Source organism: Pollicipes pollicipes, unplaced genomic scaffold (genome assembly GCF_011947565.3).
Source record: "Pollicipes pollicipes isolate AB1234 unplaced genomic scaffold, Ppol_2.1 Scaffold_4740;HRSCAF=5597_pilon_pilon_pilon, whole genome shotgun sequence".
Lineage (NCBI taxonomy): Eukaryota > Metazoa > Arthropoda > Thecostraca > Pollicipedomorpha > Pollicipedidae > Pollicipes > Pollicipes pollicipes.
Genome location: NW_023596545.1, coordinates 4,673,183 through 4,692,917, shown reverse-complemented (window position 1 = coordinate 4,692,917; position 19,735 = coordinate 4,673,183). Strand labels below are relative to the sequence as shown.

Genomic DNA, 19,735 nt, shown 5'->3' with positions numbered 1-19,735 from the left:
TAGAAAATATATGCAATGCCGAGTTGATTTATGACATTTTCTTGATCGAATGACGCCAAATTCAAAAGTTAAACGAATCACTGTCTGGAAATAACCAGTTTCTTTTGCAGTGTTATATTTACGAATTACTTCAACATGGGACCCAACGACGTGAAATGAATTTTTTAAAACGCTACGATTTTTCATTTGAAATAATTACAACTAAACAATGGTTTTGATGCGAGGTGCAGGCCGGCAAAGGTAGGATTTTCTTTACCCGACTCAATTTGCGGCATCTTTTTGCTTTTAATGTGGCAACTGAGTTGCATACAAAGTCATTCAAAGTCATACACATGACTTTTAGACGGCTGGTCAGTTAAAACCATGACAGAAAATAATTTGCTTGGCCTTGAGGCAATATTGAATGTCAGATCCATGCCAAATAACCAACTTTTTGACTAAAAGAATCAGGCACGAGCTAGTTCCTCTCATTCATTCCCAGTTACTTGATATCAACGAGTTCACGTAGCGCAACTTAGGTGTTACTAGCTCCGTTCTGTTTGATATCTCAGGGGCTCAATTTATCCCCCCTCCCCCAAACCAAGCGCGTCGCATTTAACCGATCGCAGGTGAGAGTGCTTGCCGTCCCGCCTGGACACCCATTGGTTTAATCAACCTTAAAAATGCCTACAAATAAATTCAAAATATAAAATGCAAACTCTGTTATGTAGACGTGATTTCATAGATAAGAACTTGATCAGCTGTGTATCATTCTAAAAGTAGTAAGGGGAAGAGTCGAACTTACTTTTCGAATTGTCACGATGTGATACCTTCACTAGTTGGACAGTATACCAGCCATTATTAATCACACGCCCACTCTTGACATCTGATTGATACCGCAGACGATGTCAGCTGTTTACAACAAAAAAAAACAAGCAAGCTCTATAACACTTACATATCCCAACCGTTTTAAAATATACGCGAAAACCGTCTTTCATATGGACTTTTCAATCATAAAGTCACGGATATGAGGCTGAGTGTGCACAGTCGTAATTCTGATTCATTGCATGATGACCTCGTAGAAATGCCCCGTCTTAAAATTCCGATGAGCCGAAAATAATCAAGTACGCACATATTACTAACTGCATTTATTTCATAAGTACAGATAACAACGGAGCGCACATCATCGTAACTATGTGGCGCGGAGACAATCGCTGAACCAATAACACAGTGGATAACATCTGAGATACACTGCTCTCTCATGATACGCACTCACGACCAGCGCGTGGTAAACATTATTTCTCCTGAGCATCTATTCACTCCAAACATATGAATAGCAAATGACGATAACGAATCCACACAGTAGCTGACCGGACGCATCAATCGACAAGATATCAGTCAAATTAACGCATGTTAAAACTGGTAAAAGTGGCGCTTCTGACGATCTGTGGACATCATAGTGAACACTGGGCCGCCACCAAGCAGGTAATGAAAATGTATGCCTGGATTTCAGCAGAATTTTTGCCTGCGAAGTCGGTCTATTTTCTGAGCGATAGCAAAACTCCCGGCTGTTTTCAAGACAATATTGTCAACCATATCAATTCATAACGCTTTTGACCACAGATCGGTCGCTAAAACACAAATCGGTCGCTGGTGCATGCAAACAGGCAGATGGATTCATCCAGAAATATCACACACTTAATATCATTGGGAGCTATGGTACTAAGTACTACCCAGAGTTACTACAAACACCACAGAACCTGAAATCGCCTTTGACATAAGAAAATGGCGACCCCTGAAAAATGTGCGCCCCTTGGCTGGATACATGACTATGGCCAACTTGAAAAATAAATACATATGTACAGCTGGAGGCTGACACAAACCGAATCTTGACGGCGCTTCGCAGGACCTGTTGGAATGCAACTGGAGGGGGGGGGGGGGGGGAGGCGGTCGGTGCTCAGACGCATGAGAGCATCCCCGTAACGGAGATCAAGTATCGGAGATCACAGCCATCTCAGTCGGAAAGAGGCTCCCGAACAATAGACATCCTGGCCGCATGACAGTCCTGACCTGGAGACAAACCAAGGGACAAACCACGTCTGAAGAGTACATAAGCCCGATACGGTCACGGCGGTGTGCCGCGGCCACCAGGCCTGGTTGTGCCTGTGACCTCCATCTCCCAGCTGCCCCCGTCCCCGTCTTATCCCATTAAGGGCGCGGGACGTGCCACCAGTCCCGATGGATCGGCTCCTTGAAGACGAGGCTGAACGAGTCGACCGGGTAGAGCAAGACAAACCGGGTTTCATATGCTTAAGACACCATGCTCACGTTTTGAGCGCATTGGGCAAGCAGCCACGTCAAACGTTGGTAGCGCACTGTGTCCACCGGTCAGAAAGTGATGTTGGTGAGCAGCTGCGAGCCCATGCAGCTGCTGCTCCTCCCGGTGGTAAAAGGGCACGGAAAGTAGTTGGCGGCCTTCACTACGGGCGCCGTTCGCACGACAACGCGCCGGGTCGAAGTTTGCCGGGTCCGACCACAACTGCGGCTCATGTTCAGCTCGTAGTTGTTTGATGAACACCATGGTGCCCTTCTGGACGTCGAAAGCCGCCGACCGTTTGTGTGGCGCGAGGCCACGTGTGGAACGATCGGGCTCGAGCACACGCGCAGCGCGCTCCTCGTACATCGTGCTTTCCGTATATGGCAGACTGCTTCCGATCGTTCCAGGCTGATTTGTCGATCGCCCACTGGTCGTCCAGCTCGTTCTGTAGCTTTCCGCATCACTTCCGGGTTGCGCGCGATCTATGGAGAACACTGGGGGTTCAGAGACTGACAGGAACTAACTGATCTGCAAGGAGCTCGGTTTGTTTGAAGCCTTACTCAGCCTTTCGCACGGGGATGATATGTTTGTTAAGCGGAAACGTGGTGAACAAAACTGGTTCGCGTATGTAAAAACAAAACACAAAGTGAAACAATTCAGTGGCCCTAGCCACCGAGAAAGAGAGTCGGATATGGAGGACTAAGGTGGTCAGCCCAACGCCTTCTTCTAACAGCTAACTGTTGGATTATTTTCCACTGAACGTCGAGAAAGCGACCGAACTCACCTGTGTGATAGTCTGCATGATGATGTTGCCGACAGCCGAGTGGCCCCCGATGAAGTCCTCCAGCTCGTAGAGGGCCGGTGACCTCCGAAATCGGCTCGTGGGAGCCGTCCTCGCCCTGCGCAGGGAGCACGTGTCGGTCAGCACTACGGTGGGTGGCGTGGAGCACGGTGCGGTGCAGAACCCAACACGCCGCTAACGTGACGGTGACCAGATGATAATAGGAAAGTGTTAAAATTGCTGTCTCCCTTCGTACTGACTGAACCTCATGTAGCGCACAACCGTGCATCCATTCATGCTCTGAATGCCTTTAGCATTGCGGACTAAACGACAATGAGAAACCGCTTCAAACCGGTGAAACCCAAGGCCGAAACTCACCTGCATGCGTTTTGAGAAGCATATCGACGAAATCCCGGGGATTCTCGACGTCAAAGCTCTCTTTGTGATGACTGTATGATCTCCTCGTTGATGAAGTGTCCGGATGTCCACAGAAAGGTCTTCTAGGTTCTTCAGTGCGCCCAAACGGAACACCTTCATCCAGCTGATGAAATCCATAGCGTACCCCTGGTTGATGTCCCAGAAGATTTCGTCGAAGTTGCGCACGAGTTTCTGGAATTTAGGATCGTCCAGGGAGAATTTGCGTGAGCAAAGATAGTCGGAGAAGATGTTGCAGCAGACATTCTGGATGAGTGGCTTGAACTGTATGGGAGCTCCTTTGGCGTCGATCAGCGCTTGCTCCAGCGTGGTCATCTCGGCAAGCACAGAGTCGTTGAGCATCTGGAAGACGTCCGTGCCCGGCCTGACGTGCATAAAGGTGCGAGCCACGTTCTCCTGGACACTTGCTTCTTGGACCAGTCGCACAGCGCCAGAGCTGTAACAAAGAAGGCCACCCATTAGACTGAGGCCGGGCTAGGTGTCCACGATGGTCAAGATAGTCATATGGGGATAACGTGATCAGTGCCTACTATTCGTACAAGCCGTGTATGAAGTATATTCCGCATGACCTGCAAGAATCAGGATCACTGCAAATTGCAATGCTGCTGCAACTTGCCAAGTCCCAACACAGGAATAACCATGTGTCAACTTTTCTCAGCCCGGCAACACGCGAAGAAGACCGGACTGGACCGGCCGAAGCGGAACTCAATGACCGCAACGTCCTTCCCAGAAATCAGCACCGGCCGCCCCACTCGACGAACAGGTGCTGTCAGTGAAGACACCGTCCGGTATTGTCTTAAAGGGGCCGACATCGCCCAACGCTCGACCTCTGTATAACGTTAGATTGCAGGCACCGTCTGAACAGCGTTAGCCTGCAGGCACCGTCTGTATAGCGTTAGTCTGCAGGCACCATCTGCATAGCGTTAGCCTCCAGGCACCGTCTGAATAGCGTTAGCCTGCAGGTGCTGTCTGTTGTCTGCCGAAATATTTGAACGTGCCGGCGTGCCATCTGACGCCGTGCCCTGTGGTTACTAGTGCTAGTGGCCAAGGTACTGGTGCAGCCTTGGATCTTTTTGGGTACCCCGGACTCAAGGTTTGTCTCCTCCGCAGTTGTTTCGATATGTAGACCGAAAAAAACAATACAAGGTAGCTGGGACGGGGTTAAAACTCTGGTGATTAGTCTGGTAGCCCAAATACAAGCCGACTGCTGGGTGACAGCGCGAGAGACACGCAAAGCGGCCTGTCAAGTGAGACGACTGATGCAATTCCCATTGGAAAAACCCTCCGCTGGAACCGGCTTCCATTATCAGGCAGGCCTTCCTCCTCAGAAGGCAGATAAGAAGCTGCATAACAACGGCATGGGACTCTTTTTTGTGTGCAGAAAGCGCCTCACAATTTCATGACATTAGGCCACTAAACTGCATATTGTGTGTTCATATAGTGAACATACACATATCACTATATACCACCTAGTGCAATGTATTCCTCTTTTGTTAGGTGTATGGGGAAAATTCGTATTCTGAAATGTTTGCCTGCCAGCCGGCTGCAGACGGTACAAATTCCATTGCTAGGGTGGAGTACCTTATCACAGCAGCTGGGATGCACTGTTTGAGGAGAAAAGAACACAATTGCGGCACATGAGCACAGTCTGGAGAAGTAATATCGGTCACGAATACAAATTGCAGCTTTTGAGTGCTGCCTGGCTGCTTTCGATTTCACAAGTACGCACACGTTCTTTCGTGCTGCACGTGACGGGAACCGGCGCACACCCTTCGCCTTATGGATGTGCTTCAGTCCCCCACAATGGCCGCGCCTCCCAGCTGACGCGTGTTGGCTGAACTAGTGAGGCCAGCCGCCGGGCCGTCCGGCCTCAGAACATTAGCCGTCTACCGGTCCTCTACCGGTCCTCTACCGGCCAGCTGAGACCGGTGTAACGGGATCGTCGCGGCCGGACCGGCCGAGCCGCAGGTGCTCGACCACCGGCGCTTCCGGAACCGAACGGTGGCCACTGCTGGCTGGCTATGGGACGCCGATGAAATGAGATAGTAAGACGTTTCGGGACGACCACCGTGGCGATGACCCTCGAAAGCTTAATTAATAAACGGTTAATTTTCTGTGTAATGTGGCTAAAGCATCATCCTAACACCTGAAAAAATTGTAGTTCAAGCCGAGGAGGTCTAGGTATGTGACATTTTGTTGCCCGTCTAAAAGATTTCAGGCAAGTTTATCACTTTCTTCAAATCTCCAGACCTGATTTCTAACGGTCTGCGATTCGTGCAATCCTCATCAAGGCGCCAGGTTTTGTTTTTCACTTGTTTGCACGTGAACAGGACTGTCCACCATAGCAGTATGTGCTAATCCATAATCCAACAGTATCTGACCGACGGTGCTTACGGTTGCATAACGCTCCAGGAGGGAATCCCGCCACGCTCCGGCGGGCGGCGCTCCTCGTATGGCGGACCTGCATCGCCAGTAATAAGCGATCTCGTATCGGGCCACGACGCACCCCCCGGCAAAGGGGAGCGCCTCCACCCGCCGCTGCAGCCGGAGTCGACGAGCCAAGGTCGGGCGGGCCCATTACAGCTGCCGGGTTGCGGTCAATGGGGCAGCGACTGTCTAACGTAAACAACGTAAACTTGACCTTCGGGAGGGTAACGGGGTCAGCTCGCAGGGGCCGCCTCGAGGAGTTGGGGCCGTGGTGGGCGCAGACGAGACCCGGTGGGCGAGCGGGCGCCGCGTTCACCCATACCTCCTGAGGTACCGAGTTCCATGGAGGGCGCGGGCTGTTAGCGTGCACGGCAAACCGTGAGCAGGTCTTGCATTGCAGTGGGGGGCTCAATGAAACCCATTTTGCAGTGCGGTAGATAATTGCGCAGGTGGCGAACAGGTAGGAGTAGAACTGATCGGCTTGGTAGGAAGCTGCTACGGATAATGGGACATGGTGATCACACACAGTACTTTCAGCGCGTCCCGCTGACGCGCGGTGGAAAGGATAGGCTCACTCGCGTATTAACCAGAAGTAAATGAACAGGAATAGTTCAGCAAAACTATCCTTGCATTGATGAATCGTGTCTGGTAAGCGTGAGGCTTCCAGGCTCTGCACGTCTCTGGTGGCCCAACGCCTCGTGCCCCAGGTTTCGGTACGCGCTCAGTCTGCCCCCGGCGTCTGCCACTACTCACAGTTGTCCCTGTCGCCTCCGAACAGCACGTTGTAGCGCAGGAAGTCGGGCCTGCCGTCGAAATGGTCGCCCTTGGTGACGAGCACCTCGCGGATGCTGGCCATGTCGTTGACGACGAGGGCGTCGGTTGCCGCCGAGCCGGAGCGCATACACGGCCCCGAGGCGGCGGCTTATGTCCCGTCATGCACTCGTATGGGTTGGGCTTGAGGCCGAGCTGAACCATGTTGCCGATGACAGGTAGACCCCAGGGGCGTGGCGGACGCCGGCCGGCGCCAGTGGCCAGCCGTGGCCGCAGCAGGCGCAGCGGGTCCAGCTCCGCTTCTGCGTCAGCAGGAGGGCCGAACGCGTGCAGCGCGGCGACGACCGCGAACAGGATGATGCTGAGCGTGTCCATGGCTGGGGACCCGCCGATGCTCGCTCTCTGCGGAGAGACGACTACGCGGCCCGGACCGGGACGGAGATTTAAGTAGCGGCCGGCCGGTCGCCGCCGCGACCAATCAGAGGCGACCCGGCGCCGACAGCCACCCGGCGCAGCTCAAATGCGCCGCGGAGACTGCAGACTGGCGCGCTGGTGCCGCAGTCTGCAGTCATCGCGTGGCAGTCGGCAGTCTCGACGCTGGGGACTCGGGTGCCGTGTTGTCAGAGTGTTGGGTCCGGAACTGAGACTGTCCTGCAGGACTCACGAGCCTTGGTGACGCTGGGCAGAACATATATTTTTAGATTATTGAAAATACCGTGCATTTTCCTAGCTTTCCTGGACAGAACATCTAAGAGAGAGAGAGAAATTACAGGCATGATATTGCAGGCAACAAGTGATTTCGAACAGAGGCAGTGTTTTGAAAATTCAGTTTACCTCTGGGCCTAAGTCAAAGATAAGGCTTCTGCTGGTTTCGAAAATTTCCTATTTCTTGCCACGTTATCCAAAAATGGTTTGACGTGGCTCCACAATATACTAAGACGGACCACTCAGTTAATTACAGATCTGTTGGTACTGCATACGACACCTCAAGGTTCAAGTTACAGGTCGGTCACTGTGAGGTTTTTACTCCTAGTTTTTTATACTAAAGTAAAACGCTAAATTTGGCCATTTCGGGCAGTCTATCATTGAAACAAGGAATGCTGATTTCGAGTTCTACCTAGCCATTCAAAACTTAAGATACGGTGGCTGTGGGTCAGGTGAGGTCAGCACGTTGTTCCTATTTGTGTAGTTCCCCAAATTGAGTTTTAAATATCAAAATTTTGGGTGTCTGAGGGTACAAAATCACGCTAAGTTCAAATTCACTGTCACATATTACTCCAGAAGAACGTGCGCGCGCGCGAGAAAAGTCACTCAAAGGTTAAAGGTCGCTGAAAGGTCACAAGGTCAGCTGCGGTCGGCCTGCGTGCGAGCCATAACTGATGACGTACGGACCACGGCACATGTGAGACGGAAATATTTCGACGAGAGGACGTTCACCCCACGCTGCACCAGCAGTCTTCGGGGCTTGTTTTAACAGCTTAGGGGTTTCTATGCAAGGCTATGCAATAGTATTCATGATTCACTGCACCTGAGGATAAATCAAAAGACTTCCAAAGTCTCTCAGCAGTTTGATATCTTTTCTGTGGGATTATTCACGTTTTTGGCGAACGTTTTCAGCTTTTGGAAGGAAGGTGGTATTTCCGCTACCTGGGCTCCTTGCTTTGCTAGGCTACATCAAAGCGCAAGATGGCGAAAGCGCGCCAAGCGTGGAACCCTAACACACCCATCAGACCGGCTTCTCCATCGGCGTGACCTTTCCAGCCAGAAAGAGGCTGGCCTCCCAGTGGTGAACAGGTTTACCACCATGGCAGACAGGTCTTCAGCTTTCATCCTCATCCTGCAGGGTGGCAGCGGAACTCGTTTCCCGCCACCATGTGCCGGAAGCACCGAAAGAGGGTTCGCTGCGCTGCCCTGTGCGACGTCCTTGTCCCAGTGCTCTGCAGTCTCCGAGGTTACCATACAGCTGCAGGTCCTGCTGCGGGATGTTGACGGCGCTCGTCACCTTGAGCCAGTGAGGCACATACACGAGCGCCGTGAACCCGCAGCATCGGGCCATCTGCGGCACGGTTACCATGCTGCTCCGGATCTCACTGATCAGTCCATGCCAGCCGCCTGAAGGCCTGTAACACTGGCGCCGGCCGCCTGAAGGAGCAGAGCACTGGTGCTAGCCCATCGTGCATCGCAGTGGGCTCCTGGGTCATGCATGTCATAGCGGTTGCTGCGGCCTTGCATGGATAGATTCAGGTCTGCAAGCTCCCGGTAGTTATCTCGGGAATATTTTCTGCGCCACGAAAGTTGAGCGGTGGTGTTGCCGGCAGCATTTTTCAGGATTGAGCTTGTATCACCAATGCCCACGCAGCGAAACTCAGTGTATCAATTTCACGCCAGTTGTCCCTGGAGAAAGCGATGATTCTCTGTCGGGACGGGACCACTTGTCTTCCCATTGATCGCCCTAGATACCTGTTGAGAACGGAGATGATGATCTTCTGTGAAACGAAGCAATTTGAGGATGGGTGCTCGGTAGGTGACGCTCCCTTTTCCACCCCGCTTCAATCTGTGATAGAACACTGAGTCAAAACTGTTAAGATTATGTGTTTAACTTGAGAGCAATTTGAGACGTACTAACCATCTTCAAACCTCACCACTAATTTTTCGAAGCTGCGCTCTGTTACTGAAGCATGAATGAATCTCGACACGAATGCATTCAAACTAAACGTATCCATGGAAAAATGCTTCGCATTTCACTCACCGCCACGTGATGTTTCCAGGTGAGCTAGAATAAGCAGTCAGCTTCACTTCAGTGGCAGCACCTGGTGTTCGGGCAGCATTGCTGGCGGTGGTGTCGAACACCAGTGTTCTGTCTGCCGAGGTGTGACCCCAGTCTTTAACGAACATCATGGATGCGCTAAGCTGTACTTCTCCCGTGGAGTTCTCGATCTCAGGAGCGCCCAAAAGCTTACCTTCTTGATAGGTTATCAGCTCAGAAAACGCAACGGCAAGTCCCTGAAACTTTCCAGTTCCGCCTTTGTGCATCATCTGTGCGATACAATGGCCTTCTTGTCAGTGGATATACGCTTCCAAATTTCTGTCGCCGTTCTTGAGTCACGCGGTTTTGATTGACATGTCGTCTGCGTTTGCAGGTTTTCCTGCTCACTAGAATCAGTTCGATTCGGCAACAGTTGACTTTATAACAGAAGAAGTAAGTGGCCAAACCGCTCAGCTGGAGACCCGCGGTAATAAGTCGGTCACGTGACTTCTACCGAGTCGAGGACGCCGTCAGGTAGCATCGCTAGTACTGACCGCCGCCTGCTGCGACCCAACTGGAGCTCAAAGTCAGGATCTTCCTGGCAGCTCTACATCTTGTCGGAGCCATCTTGGTGTGCGCCTTCGTCCAGATAAGTTTTTCTCAGCTGGAACAACTCTTGTCTGATCTCCGTGCCACAGACCCAAGAGTGAATGGATAGGTGCCGTTGGTTTTGAGCTTCTCTTCTATGTGTTTATTGGCATGTGCCGTTGTGTGCCGTGTCCGGGACGGTATCCACTGTCTCTCTGGAAGTAGTCTGCGTCTGATGCGGGAGTTATCCATTGTGGGTAGGGAGGACACGATGCGGGGTTAATTGGTATGGAGTTGGTTGAGGACCTCGATTAACTTGCGAATTAATGCGAAAATATGTATGTCCACAGAATCAAAAACGGACAACGAATTACACAAAATACAGCAAAATCGGATATCTAACAAGAACTGGAAAGCCGATGGCTCCCGCAATGATACAAAATTCAAAACGATGGTAGTTTTAAAAAGCGCTTAACAGCCGTAAAATGTTATGTTTACTACATATCTCTGAAAGAAGTCCGCTCTAAAATGTTGTTCATAATCCTTGGAGCAATATGTGCCAAACCGTCACCATTTGTCTGAAAATTTTAAGTTTTCATGACGTTGGAACTGGTTGCTTTGTACGTTTGTGAAATCGGTTTGCAATGCGTCTCTTGGAGCAGTTCCGATAGCTAAAGCCCACACGCATTGGATGTTCTGCAAAAAAGTTTTTTGTCAAAAGTGTCACACTGTTTAAAGAGAAGGCTACTGTTTTGATGGAGCGGCAAAAACCTCATCAATGGGTAGGATGTAGGTGTGTGTGACCTAATGACGGGTTCGAGAACTGCCGACGCTCGACTCTCCGACGTCGGCTCGAGCCGAAGGTCGAGTCGTCATGCGGGCGGAGCCGAATAAGGCTACAGATCGCACCTCCCCGCAAGACAACAGTCGGGTCGTCATGCGGACGGGGCCGAACAAGGCTGAAGATCGCACCTCCAGACAAGACAACAGTCGAGTCGTCATGCGGGCGGAGCCAAACACGGCTGCGGATCGCACCTCCCACAAGACAACAATCGAGTCGTCATGCGGGCGGGCCCAACAAGGCTGAAGATCGCACCTCCAGACAAGACAACAGTCGAGTCGTCATGCGAGCAGAGCCGAACAAGGCCTGTGGAATTCCACAATACTTCCGCCTGTGGAAGTATTGTGGAATATGGCGACAGTCCTGAACACCGTTATTACGGACGAGTCGGCCGCCCCCACCAGTCCGTGTGCATGTGTTTACACCGTGGCCATGTAACCCTGTCCCGGGTGGGTTTTGTGGCGCCAGGCGGTGGGCGAAAACCGGTGATCGCCTAAGGCCCTCATGAGCCCCCCCCCCCCCCCTACACACACACACTCTACCCTCAAAAACGGGTAAGTGTGACCCGCTAGATGCCAAGTGCGCGCCCCAGGCGTCGGCTGTATGCCAGACGCCCGCAAGGAAGGTCTGAAATCGTGCACGCGTACATAGGGGCGGGCCGAAAGATGAAGTTCTATCCTGATGTGCTATCGGGTTCTATCCACACGCGCTAGCCATAGATCGTCCTAGATAATCAAAACATGTTCCGTTCAATAGCATTCTGGAGTGTCGCATGGCCAGTGTTCGAGCCAACAAGGGCGTGTTTACGGCTTGCAGTCTTCGTAGATTTCAGAACCGGTATTCCGCAGGAAATGCTTCATTTCGCCGGATGTGTCGCGAGCGGTCGTCCCGGGGCCCGCCGCCGCGAGTGCCCCGCCCTCCACCCAGTCTTCCGGCGACGCGCCCACTCGTGTCTGCAGGCGCCGGCCTAGCCCGGTAACTGGCTCAATCGTCAAGCATGTCTGAGGAGAGACTGGTTATCGTGGGCTTGGTGGTGGCGTCAATGAGTTGATCCAAGGAAGCTGGGACTCACAGGACCTGGTGGGAGCAGAGTCTGATGAGATAGCCGCCGCTGTAAGCCGGATGTAAGGATCTGGACAGGTGCCTACGTGAAGTTTGGCAAACAAGTTCCAGACCAATGTACTATTTCGGCTCACTCGAGCTCATTCAAGATGCCATTCAATGGCTATCATCCAGGTGGATGTTGACGTCTCAATTGCAACCTCGCTTAAAGCTCCTACAATGAGGCGAGTCCGCAGGCGGCAGCGCTGACGCACAAGAGGGATTGTTTCGGTGTCCCTTCGCACTGGTGGTACATCCCCCAAGCAACGGCAGTTGTGTCGCAACCTCTCGGGCCAGCGGTCCGCAAGAACGGCTCCGAAAAACTTCGAGTCAGACGGCACCAAATGCCCTTCACAACTCACGCAGGGTTTACTGAGATACACGGGTCACTTTGCCCATCAGCAGTGCTTCCGCCAGGTACATGCATACCTCTGGCCCAACAGCGACCGCAGTCCTCCGCCCGGTCTCGCCAAGACATGGGCAAGGGAGCGAACGCTCGCGCTAGTGGACCCCTGTTAAGTTTAACACGCCATAAATGGTTGTGCTGTCGGCGGCAGACTGTCGGGACAGTACGGGATTCCTCACGGCCAAGGCCAATGCCATGGGCAGGACGAGATGGCCTCTCCATGTGTCACCTTCGTCAACTACGCCGCCGCCAGCCGCGTGACACAGGAGGGCCCGGTGACTACTCTCTCGACGCGGCGCCCGTTGAAAGCCTTGCTGGTCATCTGGGTCACCGCAGTCAACGACGCACACCCGTTGCGCAGAAGCCCGGTTTCGACCAGTTGACTCGACTGCATGCCGCCCGTTAATCCGTGCCATCATTTCGTCAGAGGTGGCCCGGGCAGCCAGTGACGTCAGAGGTCACTGTCGACCAGCGGCACCGAAGGCCTTCCGACGCTATGTCCAGGGCAAGCACTACGACCGCGCGTCGGCGCCGGCGGTGACGCCGACACCGGCGCTGCCTGGCGTCACATTCGCGCAACAGGTGCTGCCAGCCGGCGCTTCTCATCCGCTCTGGTCAGACAAGCCGAGCGGCTTCCCGTCCGCTCTGGTCAGACAAGCCGAGCGGCTTCCCGCCCGCTGTGGTCAGACAAGCCGAGCGGCTTCCCGTCGGCTCTGGTCAAACAAACCGAGCGGCTTCCCGTCCGCTCTGGTCAGACAGGCCGAGCGGCTTGCCGTCGGCTCTGGTCAGACAAGCCGAGCGGCCTTCCCGTCCGCTCTGGTCAGACAAGCCGAGCGGCTTCCCGTCGGCTCTGGTCAAACAAACTGAGCGGCTTCCCGTCGGCTCTGGTCAGACAAGCCGAGCGGCTTCCCGTCCGCTCTGGTCAGACAAGCCGAGCGGCTTCCCGTCGGCTCTGGTCAAACAAACCGAGCGGCTTCCCGTCGGCTCTGGTCAGACAAGCCGAGCGGCTTCCCGTCGGCTCTGGTCAAACAAACTGAGCGGCTTCCCGGCGGCTCTGGTCAAACAAACCGAACGGCTTCCCGTCGGCTCTGGTCAGACAACCCGAGCGGCTTCCCGTCGGCTCTGGTCAGGCAAGCCGAGCGGCTTCCCGTCCGCTCTGGTCAAACAAGAGGAGCGAAGTCGGCGTGGCCAATCTTGCTCTGTACGGGGTCCTGACTGATTTAATGACTCTTGCCCGGCTGGTTTCTAGCTTATGTTTGGTTGGCGAAGGTTCTTTTCCATCAGCAGAGATCGGGCGGTTGAGGGAATTTTTGTAAGTGATTGATTGTATCTTCTATTTCGTGCATGCCGAGAGTGACAATCATTTTATAGGGAGGACACCACATGCACGCTGTCTACCAACACAGTTTTCTGTCATCTTCCCATTTCATTCTATTTTTCCGTCCTCGCCCTGTTCCCTACCATCTGTCAACGCCACGAGTATGCTGGCTTTACAAACGGTGTATGGGACAGTTAAAAAGACAGCTTTTCTTTGAGCTTAGCACTTCTAACGCTTCACGGCATGTATATGCCTGCTAACAGTATATGTTTATGCAATTATTTTCTAACCATATTAGCTCACGATTTCATAGTCGAGACGAGTTAAGCTGGGCTGCGTATGTTCACGCTTGCAATATCGTGATTCAAAAGTGAAAGCAAACAGTTAAGTCACACACTCTTCTAAGAGCCGCTCGTCACTGGCATGACTAGGTATCGGAGGGAGCGGCGGTCAGCTATGGTAATGATATGGCGAAACAAAGGTGGACTATTCGCGCCATTCCTGGGATGTTGTCAGCAGCTCGGCAATTTCATGGAGGCAGTAGTTCAGAAGAAATGTTTGGCAATGATGTTATGCATGCTTACAGCTCCAGTCATCTCCGCGGCATTGTGATGCACGACATAGATATTGGAAGACATTGGCCCCGACGCTGACAAACAAACGTGACAGACGGAATGTGAACGTGGGATGGAGTTATGGAGGTACTGTAGATACGCCCATGGGTACTTCGGTGTGACGCCCCCAAAGTCAGAGTCAAAGGAGTCAAAAGAACCGACAGTGTGCAGAGTACATATTGTTGGGTCCCTGCTTGGGCAGTCCTAAGACGCGTCGTTTGCCGCTCTACAAGACTACAGCTAATCGAAGAGGTACAGTTGATTTGCAGGGAACAGATCGGTATGATGACCATCCACCGGACTTTTCTTCACTGCTTTGTTATAATTACCATCCCGATTGATGCAAACCTGCGAAGACTGTATGTCTTCGGCTCTCTGTTTTCGAAACCTAAAAGTATTAGCAGCCAATGATGACCACCTACCTGTGATATTTCTACTGTAGCAAAGAATCTGGCTAATTAGGATAGATGTCATATAGATGCATACTGCAAGAAAAGCTGTTGTGGGAACATTGCTTTATAAATTGGATAAAGATCTCCACATCCTATGTTTATGGAGTCACATTCTAATGTTGACCACCGTATGGATCGACGTATTGCTATGGCTGCTCTTTTTTTATTATGATTTAAAGTAGCTTAGCTTTCAGGTAACCATTTGTCTTCCACGACGAACGTCGCAAGAGCCGTTCTGCAAGGTGTGACGTCATACATCGGTACATCGGTCGGACGTCATACATCGGTAACTCAGCGACGACACCTATCCAGCGCGTCACTTGAAGAAGTGGTGTCTGTGACGGTTTTTAAGTATTCTCAATGTTGAATGATGTCTGAGACAAACGGACATGCTCTTGCCACGATTTCGCAAGGCCTTTACAACACATCTGCCAAAAGTTGATGTGCTGATAGTCCACAACCGCCTGCAGTTCGACACGAGCGTGCTGCGGCCTGAGTTCAGTCACGTCAAACTCAAAGGCGAGCCCCGTACCGACCCACAAATATTTTAACAGCGCTCATGCCGTAACTCAAAGCCATCCCAGACACGCAGCCCTCTATTGGCGAATGTAACATCATATAGTATGGAAACTCCCTGCTGATCGGGCTGGAAGTGATTCGATACATCACAGAGAATGTCGTGGAGGAACACCAAACAAAGGACCAAAAGATGACCGTAAACACTCACAAAACATGAGCCCTACGCACCTTTCTTGTATATTTATACATCGGGTTTGTCTATATAGGCTAAGCTTTGTGCAACACGGAAATAAGCCGCAGAATGATATGGAATTCGTGCGTGGTCCGGTCAGCTTGAGACCCCAACAAATTGCTGTGAAAGTCCGCCGATGTAGATGGCTGTGACTTTATCTATTTTATCTACTTGTGTATTTTCTTATTTTGCCGATTTCTATTTACTTTAGCTGTATTTTTACCAACTCTATTTCCCATAAAAGCTGCCAAACGGCAGGTCTTCTGGGAAACAGCATAAGGAAAGGGTTGTAGGCTACCTGCAGCCCAGAGAGCTGGCCACGTCTGCGAGGTTTGTGCGCGCAACACGCCAGAATATAGGGCCAGCACCAAGTCATACGGTGCTGAAGCTGACATCAATGAGCGTGCATGGAAAATGATCAGACTGAAGTGCTTACACTGCGAAGCAAGTAAAGGTTTGTACCTGGAGGCATCTAGTTACATGCATTACATAATCAATGCGTGGTGTACATATAAGGAGTAAACATGTGGCGACAAGTGAAAGAGATCCTAGCCGATGTGCTGCGTCCAGCTGCTGGCGCCACAGACACGACCTGAGAGGCGCCAAAGTCCTGCCTGTCCTTCTTCCAGGCTGTTCCTCAGAGGAAAGCCTTGGTTGGAGGTCCTATGGACGGGCTAGTTTTTAATAGCTTCTGTGTCCAACCATTGACGTCACTGGGCCTAGACCGGCTGTTACTGGCCTATTGGCCCAGTCTCGCCGGTCGCAGGGGCGCACAGGAATGCTTGACTTCTACTCTAGTTCAGTGTGCCAGAATCTGTGTGCACACGTGGCGATGGACACCCTCCAAGAGTGTGAGGCGCCACATCACGACTGACCGTAGCATATCTGATCGCAATCGAGGCCAGCTGCAGCTGCTGATGAACATGGCGGGCCACAAGCGAACTTCTTCTGTAAGGCTGATTCGTCTTTCAGTGATTTGAAACAAGACGGGACATATTGTTCCAGAGCAATATGACCCGGCGTTCTGCTAGGGAGTGGTTACGTGGCCGTTTCGTTTAAAGGGGGCGTTCTACATTTGTATGGGGTTTTTGTTTGAAATAGCTATTTTGAAGATCATTCGATGCAGTTCACACCCCTGTCGTTTTAAGCCCCTTGAGATTCTGAACTGCAGGCCTTGAAGATGTGCGGACTATTTCAGTGAGACTATTTTCATGTCATCCAGGCATTCATGACCCCATACAAATACCATTCAAATCCCGCCATTTCATCACTCATGCGACAGTCAAGGCCAATAAAAATATGACTGTCGAGTCCTTCATGTCTGGCGTTCGTGAACACCATTTCCAGATATTTCGGCCGTCAATGGCGTCTCGATCAATGTTGTGCATGGTGCAATGACGTAATCAAACATGACGTGTTGAGACGCATCTTCACTAAATAGAGAATGTCTTGTCTAAAGAAGTCTCTTCACAAGTATACCAATAGTTATAAGGGTGTCATCATATAAAGGTTGATGCATCATGTCTGATGCTGGCTCCAATGTCTTAAAATGTGGAACAATCTCTTTAAAGGGAATGCTCCACTCTTGAAGACATTCAAACAAGCATCAGATAAGAGGTCTGAGCTATTCGGTAGGATTTCGAAAACAAACTGGTATCACTGATCATATCGTATGTGTCTGGTGCAACAATAAATGAGAAGTACGAAAAAATGTAAAACCTCTTTTAAATGGGGTTTTGAACTGAACAAGCCACCTCGAAGACCTTTCGATGCTGTTCACAAACCTGCCCTCCTTGAGACCTAAGCCATTCTAGTTTCTGAGCTACGCGCCAGCGAAAATGGGGAAAGGTATGTCGGGGGGAGGATTTTAAAGCCGCCGTGGTATTCATGACGTTAAAAAAGCGCCATTGAAATCCTGTCATTCAAAAAACCATGCAGCGATCATGGCCAAGAGAAATATAATTGTCGAAGCGTTCATACATCGCGTTGGTGAGCGCGATTTCCAGATTTAACGGCTGTTAACTGTCTCTTAATTAATGTTGTGGAAGGCACAATGACGTAATCAAACCATGACGCATTCAGTAGCACATTTACTAAACAGAGAATTGTGCTGTCTGGAGCAGTCTTTTCCACTTCAAAAGTATACCAGTAGGTATAAGTGAGCTTGTTTCGTCACATCTGATGGTTGCCTTCATACCTTCAGATGTGAAATATTCCCTTTAAAGGGAATGCTCTACATGTGTATGAGATTTTCAGCTGAAATAGTCATTTTTAAAATCTGTCGGTGCCAGAGCATTGCCTTTCATAAGAGGAAAAACTCTCTATAATCTGAGCTACACGCCCGCGAAGACGTGTAGACATGTTTCGTGTAGAAAACTTCAAGGCCATTATGCTTGGATCACGCCGTGGGAGCGCCATTCAAATCCTACCACCTCATTGGCCACGCGGCCTTTTAAGGTCAAGAAAGAACATCATCGTCGAGCTGTTCAAATCTGGCGTCCTCCTGCACGTTTCCGAAAAATAGTAGATGCTAAAAGGCTCTCAATGAATGCTGAATGAACAGTCCGTGTTTCATCGCGATTCACGGTTTGTGCTATACAATATAAGAAATTGGACATGATTGCCAGTTGTAACGTAAATATGTAATATATCTAATGGAATGACCTAAGAATAGCGTCATAGCCGAGTTTGTGAATACAGGTTCACTTTTAAAATCGTGGATGAATACCAAGCACACCGCGATAAATGGCCAACACAGGAGCTCATAACGATACTTGGCTCAGCGAATATTTCCAGCTCCACCACTGCCATCTCTCGGCGAATTGAAGTACTATATGTGAGTATTAGGGTGGCCATTTCTGCATGCTAGTTTGACAGCACCTCAACGTCATGCAGATGATCCATGACGCAATCAACAAATGGCGTGGTGAATAGCATATTTACTTAGTAATGAAATCGTGTTGTCTAGAGCAGTCTCTTCCCTTCAAAAGTAAACCAATACTTATAAGTGAACTTATTTCATTACATTTGGTGCTTGCTTCCGCATCTAAAGATGTGGAGCACTCCCTTTAATTGTCAAAAACCGTTCTAGACAGTACAATTCCATTATTGTTAAAGAAAGTTGCTTACTTCCTCCCAGGATAACAGGCAGGCGGCGTCATATAGCCTCACCAGCTAAGTGCGTTGTAAAGTCTCAATCACACACACAAGCAGAAACACACACACACACACGTACACACACACACACACACACACACTACACACACACACACACACACACACACACACACACACACACACACACACACACACACACACACACACACACACACACACACACACACACACACGATTTCGCTATGTAACATATGTATGACATCATGTCCGTGCCAGACTAGCTGTGTCAGAACTGTTAATATAGCGGATGATCTGGCTCACTTGTGGCACTTCAACTTGCGGAGAGGTTACTTTGGTGTTTACTGAGGTGTTTGCTGCGCCGGATTTCGTTATGTGCTCTTGTTTAGCCCTTTCTCCACGGCGTTCTGGCGTATTTCTCCGTGGTATGGTATTGTGGATTTGCATTCGCATGCTCAGTTATGGCTCTGTTCTTAAGTTAATCGATTCTCAATCTTATTGCCGTCGTAACCGGCATCATTGTCATGCAAAATGTAGAAAAAACTGGCTACATACTTGTGATGATTTATGCTGCATCGTGATTGTTGCTAGATGCCTCTAGTATATTTGTAGCACTGGGTTTGGGTAAATAAATGGCACTGGGTTTTTGCGGGGTCTCAACCCATTGATGTTATAACCCATCGCATTACCCATCTCAACCCATATTAGGCCAAAAATTTGCTCTTGATGGATTTTTCCACAAAGTTCCAAGTTGGGTCTTCGATTTTGCTGAATCCCCCTCCATATTTTAGGTCGGGGTTTGGTTCTTGCCGGATCTGTGGACTTAATTTCAAGCCGGATCCTATTTTTTCTTTGTTTACTGATTTTTCAAAACTTAATTATCGCTGCATGCTGATTCTTGCTGAATCTTCCGAGTTGATTTGAAACTAGTTAGTGGGATTTTCTGGCTCCTGTACATGGAATCAAGAATTGGTTGGAATCGGATTCCGAAAAATAAGTCCCGGGAACGGGAAGTCCCGGCATAGATATTTACCAATATGCGTCATCATGTTTACCAGCACCGCCGCACGCCT

At 50.5% G+C, this 19,735-nt stretch overlaps 1 pseudogene; it reads right to left on the bottom strand.

Moving 5' to 3' along the window:
- Positions 1 to 2,367: 2,367 nt before the first annotated feature.
- The window catches only part of LOC119098917 (cytochrome P450 307a1-like), a 70,599-nt pseudogene continuing 53,231 nt past the window's right edge, over positions 2,368 to 19,735 (bottom strand).